This window comes from Leptonychotes weddellii, chromosome 9, assembly GCF_054177405.1.
Source record: "Leptonychotes weddellii isolate Sample4059 chromosome 9, ASM5417740v2, whole genome shotgun sequence".
In the NCBI taxonomy this organism is placed as follows: Eukaryota; Metazoa; Chordata; class Mammalia; order Carnivora; family Phocidae; genus Leptonychotes; species Leptonychotes weddellii.
The window spans coordinates 95,062,910-95,075,837 of record NC_138377.1 but is presented as its reverse complement, the minus strand read 5'-3'; the positions used below and the strand labels follow the sequence as shown (position 1 = coordinate 95,075,837).

Sequence of the window (12,928 nt, the reverse complement as noted above, 5' to 3'; positions counted from 1 at the left end):
GAAATTTTCTACCTGTTCCACACACCCCTCTTGCTGTCACTTGCCACCTGATCCAACAGTCTGGCTCCAGAATCTTGTCCCACTTGGTGACTCATTTCTAGCCAGTCACACCCTTTAAATCTTGAGAGGTACAGTGTACAGCAGGTCGTACTTACAAGCGCCACCCTTGATCTTTCTGAAGTGTTGACAAAGGATGTCACAGTCATACCCTCCTCTGACTTCATCTTTAAACCATGATTTCCTGAGAGATAGCTGCATTTGACCTTCACTCAGAAGCCATTTCATAATTTTAGCATTGTTTGCTATCTGAAGAGCTGGGAATCTTCACAAACCCCAAGGCCTCTCTCTCTCTCTCTTTTTTTTTTTTTAAGGAAGTTTTCCTTCAGCTTATGTCTCTCCTCTAACATTTTAACTATAAGCAGCAGGAAATCAGGCAACACCTTCCAGAGTGTGGGTGGAAGTCGCCTCAGCCCAATTACCCAGTTCATTTGCATATAACTGCAGGTGCAGTGTTGCTAAACTTTCTCCAACTACAAATCAAGAATCCCCCTTCCTCCAATTTCCAAGAACATGCTCCTCACTTGCCTGTAAGTCCCCACAAATAGCCTTCTCAAGGTCCTCCCATTTCCATCCAGCTCATCACTCAATTCCAAAAACACTCAAATTTTGAGTTTTTCTTTGATGGCCTTGGCTCACTTCCAGACACGGAAACCATTATTAGTTATCTACTGCTTTGTAACAAGTTACCACAAAACTGATCCACTTAAACAAAAGCCACTTATCATCTCATGTGATTTCTGAAGTTCAGGAGTCTGGAGTTGCTTAGTTAGGTGGTTCTAGCTCAGGATCTTCCATGAGGTTCCGGTCTATTTGTTGTCTAGGGCTGCAGTCATAAAGATTCGTGGTCATGAAGATGGGGAATTCACTCCTAATATGGTGTCTTTCATATGGCTTTTGGCTAAAGTTTCAATTCCTCACTGGCTCTTGTCAGTAGGCCACAGTTCCTTGGCACATGGGCCTTTCCACAGGGCTGCTTGGTATGCCATCTGGCTTCACCCAAGACAAGTGATTCTAAAGAGAGAAACCAAGATGGAAGCCACAGTGGCTTTTTATTGTCTAGTCTCTGAATTCACACACTACCACTTCCTCATTATTTTACTGGTCATACAGACCAATCCAGATACACAAAGACTAGCAAGGACATGGACACCAGTTAAGTGAGGATCAGTGGAGCCTTCTTGGATACTGGCTACCAATGGTTTTATAACGCTAAAACATTGAATGCATTCCCCTAAGACCTAGAATAGGACATGGATGTGTATGCTAACTACTTCTATTCAACATCATAGTGGAGTTTCTAGCCAATACAACAAGGCAAGAAAAAGAAATAAAATGCATTCAGATTGGAAAGGAAGAATTGAAATTGTTCATTTGCAGATGACACAATCATCTGGGCAGAAAATTATAAGGAATCTACAAAAAAGCTACTAGAACAAATAAGTGAATTTAGGAAATTCACAGAATACAGGGTTAATGTTTTTTATAATCAATTATACTTTTATATATTAGCAATGAGTGATTGGGAATTAAAATTTTTTAAAAACCCAAAAATATGGTTTAATGAAAAGAAGCACATTTATCTGCAGCTGAGTAGTTTTGTCAGCCTGCTTCCTGCCAGTAGAATTTGAGGAGTCCAAATGGTCTCTTTTCATTTTGTACTATCTCTGTCCCTTTCAGCCTAAACTGGCAGTATTTCTGCTGATATAATTCTTTTAGAACTTTGTGTGTCATCAAAAATAAGAAATCCTTAGGGATACATTTGACAAAGATGTGCAAGACTTATAAACTGAAAACTAGATAGCATTGCTGATAGAAATTCAAGGTGACTTAAATAAATGGAGATTATTTTTGTGGATCAGAAGTGTCAGTATTATTAAGGTGTCAGTTTTCCCAAAGTTGATCTATAGACACATGCTATTCCAGACAAACCGTAGCTGTACTCTTTTTTGTAGGAACTAGGAAGCCAACTCTAAAGAAGACCTATAATAGCCCAAACAATTTTGAAGAAAAAAGATGTTGAAATTATACTCGTCAATTTCCAAATCGATAAAGTTACAGTAATCAACACAGTTTGGTATTGGTGTCAAGAACGAAGAGTCCAGGAATAGACCCACATATACAGGTCATTTGATTTTTTTAAACAATCTTATTGAGGTATAATTCATTTGTCATATAATTCACCATTTAAAGTGTACAACTCATTGGTTTTTAGTATAGTCATAGATGTGCAAACATCACCACAATCTGCTTATAGAATAGGCTCATTCCCCTCCCCCACAGAAATCCCATATCTATTAGCTGTCACTCCCCATTCTCCTCCACCACCACTCAATGCCCAGCTCTAAGCAACCACAAATCTACCTTCTGTTCCTATAGATTTGCTTATTCTGGACACTAGATATAAATGGAATCATACAATATGTGGTCTTTTGTGACTGAATTCTTTCACTTAACATAACGGTGTCAAGGTTCATCCATGTTGGAGCATGTATCAATACTTCCTTTTTATTGCCAAATCACGCTTTATTGCAAGGATACACTACATTTCATTTATCTTTCTATCACTAATAGACATTTGGGTTGTTGCCACTTTGAGGAATAATGCTGCTATGAACATTCATGTACAAATCTGTATGGGGATGTATGTCTTCATTTCTCTCTGGTATATACCTGGGAAGGGAGTTGCTGGGTCATATGGTAACTCTGTGTCTAACCTCCTGAGGAACTGCCGGATGGTTTTCCAGAGCAGCTGCGCCATTGTGCATCCCCACCAGCAATGCAGGGGAGTTCCACCTTCTCTGCTTTCTCACCAACACTTGTTATTGTCCATCTTTTTTTACTGCAGCCATCCTAGTCGGTGTGCATGTTTGTCATATATATATATATATTCTCTCACCACACAAACAAATGTAACTATGTGGGGAGATCTATATGTGTGTGTATGTATGTATATGTGTATATGTATATATATGCATATATATGTACGTATGATATACTACACACATACACAATGGAATATTATTCAGCCTTTAAAAAAAAAAGGAAATCCTGTTATTTGTGACAATGTGGATGAACCTGGAGGACATTATGCTAAATGAAAAAGCCAAGCACAGAAAGACAAATACTGCACAGTCTCATTTATATGTGAACTCTAACAAAGTGAAATATGTAGAAGCAGAGAGTAGAAAGGTAGAAGGGTGGTTACCATGGGCAGGGAGGAGGGAAAATGGGGAGATGTTGGTCAAGGGACGCAAAGTAGCAGTTAGATAGAATGAATAAGTCCAGAGATCTAATGTAGAGCATGGTGACTATAGTCAATCATACTGTATTAAATACTGGAATACTGTATCGCTAAGAGTAGATTTTAGGTCTCTCACCACATTTAAAAAAGGTAACTACATAAAGAGATGATACATGAACTATCTTGACTATAGTAATCATTCAGTGTGCTTATGTGTGTGTGTGTGTATATGTATGTACATAAACAGTCAGAAACATATACATATAAGAACATCATGATGTATGACTTCACTGTATACAATCATTTAAAAATAAAATAATTTTAGGGGCACCTGGGTGGCGTCCAGCTTTTGGTTTCAGCTCAAGTCACGATCTTGGGTCGTGAGATCAAGCCCGTGTGGGGCTCCATGCTCAGCATAGTCTGCTTAAGACTCTCTCTTCCTCTCCCTCTGCTCCTCCCCCCAGCATTCGCTCTCTCTCTTTCTCTCTCAAATAAACAAATAAATCTTTCAAAAAATAATTTTAAAAATAGATAAAACTGGTTCACAGTGAAGTGTTTAACATACACCTACCATATAGTCCAGCTATGCCATTCCTAGGTGCTTACCCAAAGGAAACAAAAATATGTCCACAAAAAGACATGTACATGAATGTTCATAAAATATTATACTCATGAGTCTAATTATCATGAAGTCTATTTCACAAGTAGTTAATGAGGTCCTTCTAAAATAACATTATTTATTAGGCATTTGTGCTCCTATGGATCCTTAGCTTAACATGGCTATTTTCTCCAACCTATGATTGCTGGCTGAAACTCATAGAATACATTAAAGTATAATGTGAGCAAAACCAATATAACTACACTAAGAGAAATCAAAATGAAATGGAAAATTCAATCATGATCCACTTTTTCTTGACAAATCAACTCATGTATTTTTCCTTCTTCCCATCTGGTACTTGTCTGCATGCATAAAACATTTCTCATAGTTGTAAAACTCCAGTTTTGCATTTGGCTTTTGAAAAACAATTGTAATACTATAAACTATTTTCCATATTGCTACTTAGTCCTCACAATGACTTTTAAATGACCGTGTTGTTTACTTTGTGGGTCTACCACTCTTTAATATGTCCCCTATTGCTGGACATCTATAGGTTTTAAAAAATATATCCTACTAGAAAAAATGTAGTTAATACCTTCATGTATAAAACATTTTCTTTCTTTCTTTTTTTGGATTACTTCCTTGGGATAAATTCCTAGAAGTGGGATTATTGGATCAAACCATATGAACATTTCCATAGCTCTCAAAATATGCTGCTAAATGGATTTCCATTCATTCATTCAGCAAATATTTATTGAGCACTTTCTTCTTGCCAGACATTGACTAAGTATTAGGATTACAATAGTGAGGAAGAATATAGTCTGCATTCATAAGCCCTACTTCTAGCTGGGGAGACAGACTCAATCAGGTCATCACACAGATGGATAAAATTATAGCCACGCTAAGCATTACTAAGGAGACAGGCATGGGGTTGTAAAAGTATTTCATGGTGGAACCCTACTTTAGCTGGTGGTTAATGGAAGGATTTCCTAAGGAAAAAGTGATTGAGCTAAGGACTTAGGGATGACTAGGAGCTAATTAAAGCAAATGGGAGGAAAGAATAGCATTCTGGACAGAGGGAACGGCATGTACGAATGGGTTTTGGCCAAGTTAAGAAGACCACAATAGCTGGAGCTCAACAAGCTGGTGGCGCCAGGGGCAAGACCCAGGCAGGGCCTGTGGGTCCTGCAAAGGCATTGGTCTTTATTCTGAGAGCAATGGGACCATCTTGAACTGGATGTGTGCTTCGAAATACTCACTCTGGCTGCAGTCCGTGATGGGAGGGAGTTTGAGCAGGGAGATGGGGTACCAACGGGCAGCTGTTGCAGTGGTTGAGACGGAAGATGGTAGTTGCTTAGATGAAGAGAGTAGGAATAGAAATGGAGAGAAGTGGGCACAAGTAGGAAATACTGAGGAGGTAAAATTGACAAGACTTAGTCGTAGATCTGACTTAAGATGTGTGGGGTAAGAGGAAGGAGAAGGAAATAAGAAGAACAACAGCTAGATTTCTGGCGTGAGGAACAGGATGAATGTGGTGCTGATCACAGATACAGGGAATGATGGAAGTGGACCAGAACTGGGGTAGGGGGTTGTACATAAGGAGTTCAAGGTGTCTTTGAGATAGGCAAGAGGAGCTATCAATTGGCGGTGGGACCATGGGTCTGAAAACAAGACCAGAGTTTGGGTCAGAGCCATGAACTTATGATTTGGCCACATATGGATAGGGACAAAAGCCACAGGTGTGGACGAGCTTGCCAAAGGAGAAAGATTGAGGGTGAATGCGGTCTAGACCAAGTGAGTAAGGAACTCCCACTTTCATGGCCAGGTGGAGGAAGACAACTAGCCAAGAAGACTGAAAGAGATATGGGAGGAAAACCAGGAGGACATGATGTCACAGAAGCCAAGGGAAGAATATTACAGGAAGGAGAGAGGGGTCACCAGTGTCAAGTACTGCCAGGAAGTCCCAGAAAATGGATTCAGATCAATGGTGGACCTTGGCAAGACCTTTAATGATGGTGACAAACAGAAGGGAGAAATGGCTAGGACATAAGGACAGGGGGATGGCATGTCCATACACCCCCTTCCGGAAGGGTGGCTGAGACCGGGATGTAGGAGGACAGCTGGAAGAAGTGGAGTGAGAGCTTGAGGGAGGGTTTTCGGTTTTGTATTTCTTTCCAGAAAGGAGGACTTGTGTGTATGTTGAATGCCAATGGGAAAACTCAGGTTGAGAGCAAGTGGGTAAATGTCAAGAGAGAAGTGACCATTGATAACCCAGTCCCTGAGTAGGTGAGAGGGGATAAGGTCCAAAACACTGGTGGAGGGATTGGATTTGGGCAGGAGAAGGAACACCTCCTTTCTTGTAACAGGGCTGTACCCATTTATAAAACCTCCAAGGAGGACTTAGAAGGGCCCAGCATTTGATTTAATGCTCTGCTGCTGTGGTCCTGAAATTATGAATAATTTTTGAACAAGAGATCCCACATTTTCAGTTTATACCAGGCCTGCAGATCATATAGCTTGGTCCTGCTTCCAACAATATCAGAGCTATTACTTTTCCCCAGACCTCACCAGAATGGAATATAATCATCTAAACCTTTTTGTTATGGCTGCTAATTTAATAGGTGGAAATGTGCACCTCAGTTGTTTTAATTTGCGTTTTTTTGACTACTGGCCAGGTTGACTGTTTCCTCATGCCTGTTTACTAACCAAATTCCTTTTTGTGTTAACCGGCCTATGTCCTTTGCCCATTTATGGTGTTTTCAAATGCCATAAAACAGTTTCCTATGTGGGAATGAAGCACGAATTGATCAAAATGTATGGAGAAAGAGTTTGCAATAGAAACAGTATGGGGATCCAAGAAGGAAGACCCAGGCCAGGGGCGCCTTGGGAAGCAAAGATCCTCTCTGTCGATGCAGTCCCACTGGTATGTGTCCATGGCAGTCTTTCAACCAAGCATCTTCACATCCAGGCGTTCCTTCAGTCCCCTGCCGGAATGTGGGAACTCACCACGCTGTGCTTTGCCTGGGTTGTTCCTCCTGCCTGGAGTGCCCTTTTCCCCTTGACTTCCCCATCACTAGACTCACAGCATTCTATTCATGTTGCTATTCAAACATATCTACGTCACATTTTACTGTAATTATTTGTCTTCTCTCTGTTTCCCCTTCTAGGCCATGAGCTACAGATGATCTTTCCTCCCCACAATGCCTCGCATGGTATCTGCACACACCAGGTGCTCAGCTTCTGTGGGCAAGTGAATGAAATCAACTGATGAGTGGTTTGTATACAAAGCTCTCTGGACCGATTGCTTCTCCTTCCCAATTCTTTTACCCTTGACCACATCTGAGCAGCATGTCCCACCTGGGACACCAACTTTAAGGACTGAAGAACAAGGTCCCTAGCTAGCAAGGGAATGAGGACACTGTCATCGGATATTTGAAAGATGGCTGGTTTCTCATCATGGTAGAGGGGCAGGTGGGTGGGACATCAGAACTTGCATATGCTCAAATCCAGCTCTGTCACTAGCTGTGTAATTAGGGCAAGTGACTTAACTCCTTAGTCTTTGTATCCGTCGAAAGGGACTGGCTTATTTCACAGGGTGTTGGGAGAATGAAATGAGATGAACTATGAAAGATCACATAGCCCAGCACCTGGAGTGGAGTAGATGCTCATTCATCCAGAGCTGATTTAGAAAACTCCCTGTAGATACCTCTACAGTGGTACCAGTGGGTGGGAGATACAAGAAAAAAGATTCCAGCTACAACTTTCCAACAGTCAGGGCTAACCAAAGATGGAAAGGGCTTGTTGGAGGAGAGAAGCTCCCTGTCAGTAGAGATATGAACATAAAGACGGATAATGTAAGGGGAATTCAGGCATCGTGTTACAGGTTAGACTAAGTCATTATTAGGTGCCATCCAACCTTGAGGAGCTTGGATTCTGTGACTGATAATGGAAAGTCCACCGTAGTAGATATCTACAGGATGCCCTCAAGCATCTATTCTCCTTCTTCTGCTTTCTTAAAAGGTCCATAGCCTCCTCACCAAGTCAATCAGTTCATTTTATTCCACAGTCACAGAAACTGCTTCAGAAATAGGCATTTCAAGCCGAGAAGATACAAAGAGGTGTTTGCTTGAGGCTCTGGAGAAGTACTGTACTCTTTCATCTAGGTACTACCAAACACAGCAAAAGAGAATGTGAACAAGAGATAGGGAGGAAGAGTTAGAAAGAGGGAGAGCGAGAATTAGTCTTAGCATAGGGTTGTCAGATAAAATACAAGACACCTTCTGAAATCTGAATTTCAGATAAACAAATAATTTTTTAGTTAAATATGTCCCAAATATTGCATGAGACATATCTATACTAAAGGAAAGTATTCATTGTTAATCTGAAACTTAACTAGACATCCTGTCATTTTTTCCTGCTAATTCTGACAACCCAGTGTGTCCATGGAGGGCAAAAAAGAGAGACCAGAAAGAAACTGGATCCCTGTGATATTTTTGAGCCACTGGATCAAGCCTTGCCTGAAGCCCACACTTTTGAAATTTTCAGGTACACAAACCAATAAATTGTCTTTATTATTTAACTAGATTTGAGACTAGTTTCAGTCCTCAGGACATTCCTTGTCCTAATGGGTTTATCAAAAGCTGAAAGTTTGATCTTATTGGGATGCAGATCTTGTTAGGAGAAGGCTTGCTTGGCACTCTTAGTCTGGCTCCCCTACTCAGGAACTTCTGCAGGGCTCTATCCCTTCTTGTGATGTTAATTTTATGTGTCAACTTGACAGGGCCATGGGGTGCCCAGATATTTGGTTAAACGTTATTCTGTGTGTGTCTGTATGGGTGTTTTCAGATGAGATGAACATTTGAATCAGTAGCCTACATAAAGCAGATTGTGCTCCCCAATGTGAGTGGATCTCATCCAATCCACTGAAGGCCTGAATAGAACAAAAGGGCAGGGTACATGAGAATTTGCTCTCTGTGCTTGCCATTAAGCTGGTGATTGGTCTTCTGCCTTCAGATTTGGACACAGACTGGAGCTCACATGATGGGCTCTTCCAGTTCTTAGGCTTTTGGACTCACACTGAAACTATACCATAGGCTCTCCTGGGTCTCCAGCTTGCTGCCTGCAGATCATGAAACTGCTTAGCTTCCATAACCACGTGAGCCAATTCTTTATTATACATATAATATTGTGTGTGTGTGCACGTGTGAGCATATACACACACATACATATATATCTCCTGTTCATTCATATCTAGAGAGAGATACACACACACATATTTTCCTATGAATTCTGTTCCTTTGGAGAACCCAGACTAGCTAATACACTCCTCTACTCAGACAAGCATCCCTACAGACACTCACTAGGCTAACTCGGTCTTTATTTTTAGAATGAGACCTTTATGAGAAGCACAGTTTTGTCTTCAGCTTCATTTCCCCCCCACCCGAAGCGGTCTGAGCTGAAGCCAACTCCCTCCGAGAAGTCATTACCACCAGGTGGGTGCTGCAGCCTCAGCCCTGAACACAGACTGGCCAGTGTCTGCTTGGCTCCGGGGCAGTGAGGAGCTGCCTCGGGACCGACAGAAAACTGACCAGCTTGTTTTGCTTTGGGACCAGAAGAAACCAGCTCCTTTTAATTCTCAATGGCCAGGCTTGGAAATCTAACTTGCCAGAAGAGAGGAAGGGGGCAGAAAAGCAGTCCTCTGGGGGAGGTTCTGGCAGGACATTCAAAAGGCAGGATTTTGCTGGAAACTATGCTCCCTAGCCAAGACCAGGTGGAAAGATCAATTTGGGCTTTATGAATTAGTCCCTTCATTTTTCTGGGTCTGCTTTTCCTCATCTGTAAAACATTTGGGGCCATCAGGCTGTGTCGTGGATATATCAGCGCCCAGGGCCCAAGAAAATGATATGGGGTCCCAGTTACTTGGGCTTGGGCCTGACGCAGGGGCGGGGTAAGGGCAGGGGGAACAAGCCAGGCGTGAAGCAGGCGCAAGTACAAGAATAATGGCCACAACTTTGAAATCAGCGTGACTTGTGATAACGGGCTGTGCACAACTGTGCTGCTTTCAACAGCCCCGTGACCCACCTCCCTCCATGTCTGACCTACCTTGCCCAGTTCCTAACGCTCAACTCCATTTACACCCCCACAGATCTTGCGTTTGGTATCGAAACATGTTCGCTGCAACATCTTACATCCTCCAAGGATGCTGATTTAGATCTGCTCTTTGGCCCTTCCTGCTTAGATCCTCCTCAGGTAAGATACCCCAACCCTGAAGTATTAGTTAGGTATTGCTGCTGTGAAAAATAGACCCAAACATATCATGGGTGAACAGAAAAAAAGTTTATTTCAGTCTAGGGCACTTCTAACCTGGGTCCAGGTGTGGTGAACGTGGGGATATCCTTGTCCATGAAGTCATTGGAGACGTTGGCTGATGGTGGCCATGCCATCTTTAAAATGGCTTCCAAAGTCATGCCGGGGGATCACTGTCAGTTGACCAACAGTAAGAGTGTGGAAGGCTTTTATTGGTCAGGTCTGGAAAGAGCACCCCTCTGTCACTCTTCATTGATCAGAACCATTTTGCATGGCCTCATCCAACTCCAAGGATGGAGTCTAGCTGTGAGCCCAGGAAGAAGAGGCAGTGGGCTTGGTGAACAGCTAGCCAGTCTCTGCCAAGCCCAACTTCAGCCCACTGGCATCTCTGGCAGCCTGGGCTCATGGCTCACCTTGGCTCAGATTCTGGGCCCAGCCTAGGGTTCCTGAAACTCCTCTGACTGGAAATGGGAGTGGTTTGGGATTTGGGGAAATGCCATTTCTATCTCGGATGGATTAAGTGGAAGGATGTGGAGCAGTGAGCTGGGCAGGATGTGGCACCTTCACCACGGTCACAAATCACCATCATGAACCACATGCCCCCCAGGCCTATGGAATCTGTCTTTCCCTGCACGGGGAGGACAGTCGTGGGGACAAGCTGGCTGGTGAGCACCCCAGAAGGAAGTGTTTTTTAGTCCCATGGCTCTGACATTTCCTGGGAAACCTGTGTGTGTGTGTGTGTGTGTGTGTGTGTGTGTGTGTGACCACACAAAATAATCACAACAATGCAGAGGTATTATTATCCCCATGTGACAGGTGAGAAAACTGAGGCTCAGAGAAACTGGTTTTTCTAGGTGCAGATTGTAAGCCAGGGTTTGGAAACAGGTCATCAGGCTCCATATCCCAAACTTCTTTCCCTATGTCATGCTCTTTCTCTCCTTCTGTCTCTCACGTGTCCTCTCGTCTAAGCAAATGCCACCTCCCCGTCAAGCCTATTGCTCCTCTCTCAGAATCCCTGTTGTCCCTCATGGGTGTCTCTTTGGAGTCTGCCTTGTGATAGGATCCTTTTGTATATTTTGTTCCCTTGTAAGCCTCTTGAGGGCAGAGACAATGCCAAATTCACCTCTGAACCCCTCCCTCCTGAAAGCAACCCATGTATACTTATCCATCCAGTGAATGAATACTTTAGTCAGAGAATTCTTGAATTCAGTTAAATGGAAAATCTAGCCAACCATGAAAGAAAGATCAAAGGACAATTTATAGTAAACGACATACACTCGCTCCTGTATTTTGTCTTCACACCCTGTTCCCTTCTCTCATCTCCTGGTTTTCCCGGGCCGCCTTCCATCAGGCGTGGCTCATTCACTCTGGCTAGAGAATTTCCTAACATTCTGTTTATTATTACTAGTAGTAGTGGTAGTACTATTACTATGAATAGCTGCAATTTATAGAGCCAATGAATGGTATCATCCATGAATAAAGGGCCTGTGTAGCCCCGAGGCCCGAGCACAGGTCCCACTTTCTATATGTTTTCTTTTTTTTTTTCTTTTTAAAGATTTATTTATTTATTTGAGAGAGAGAGCAGGGGAAGGGGCAGGGGGAAGAGGGAGACAAGCAGACTCCCTGCTAAGCGGGGAAGCCCATGCAGGGCTCGATCCCAGGACCCTGAGATCACGACCTGAGCCAAAATCAAGAGTCAGACACTTAACCGACTGAGCCACCCAGGTGCCCCTCCCTGTATACATTCAATATGCATTTTGCAGATAAATGAATAAACTTGTTTACTGCCAGGTCTTGGGTCAGATTCTCATAATTTATTACCTTTAATTTTCAAAGTCACCTAGCAAGGAAATTATTCTAAGTATTTTTTTTTATAGATAAGGAAACTGAGGCGCAGGGAGACTAAGTAATTTGCCCAAGGTCACACAGGTAAAATGCCACCAAGCCCAGGTGCCAGCCAAGGACCATCAGACCTGAGAATCCACCTTCGTGTTCTCCGATCCCACTGCCTCCTGGTGCCCTTTGAATGCTGCATCCCACTCTCGTTCTTTCCTTTACCTACTCACTCAGGAAATATTTCTGGACTTCTGTTTGTAGTGGGTAATGCCACATAGGGATGAACAGGGCAGCCAGAGTTTATGCCCTAATGGAGCAGTGGTCAAGACAGATGGCAACCCAGTGAATGCCCAGCTAGATGCCCACTTTAAAGTATGGTAAGTGCCATGAGGGGAAAGAGGAGAATGCCATGAGGGACTTCCTTGGCTCACATGGCCAGGAAAAGCCTCTCGGAAGCTTGGACTTGATGGATGAGGAATAGCAAGGAGCCAGCTTCTTGGTGAAGAGAGGGTGTTCCAGCCAGGGGGAACAGTAGTGGGGTAGGCCCTGAGGCAAGAAAGTGGTGGGCACAGAGAGAAATGGAGAGAAGGCCAGAGTGGCCAGCTGGGGTACGGAGGATCATGGATGCAAATGAGCTGTAAGCAACAGATGATGGCAGGGCCACTGGGCGAGGAGCCCGGATTGTACTGAGTGCCATGGTGGACCCCAGAAGACTTTTAAGCAGGAACACCACTGCTCATGGAAGTTCCTCATCGTTCTGAAGCATCAACCTAATAGAACAAGGGGAATGGCCATTTGGAGATCTAGATTTGGAGCCAGACAGCCCTGGGTATGAATTCCACCCCTGACAAGTACAGTTATGTACATTGGCTAAGCTAGATCTGTTT

General features: G+C 43.1%; 1 long non-coding RNA gene across 3 annotated transcripts in view; it reads right to left on the bottom strand.

Moving 5' to 3' along the window:
• Positions 1-385: 385 nt before the first annotated feature.
• The window catches only part of LOC145723547 (uncharacterized), a 127,877-nt gene continuing 115,334 nt past the window's right edge, over positions 386-12,928 (bottom strand). For all 3 annotated transcript variants that reach the window (XR_014148693.1, XR_014148695.1, XR_014148694.1), the window contains one exon: positions 386-1,071. This is a non-coding gene — a long non-coding RNA (uncharacterized LOC145723547). The remainder of the gene's footprint in view (positions 1,072-12,928) is intronic.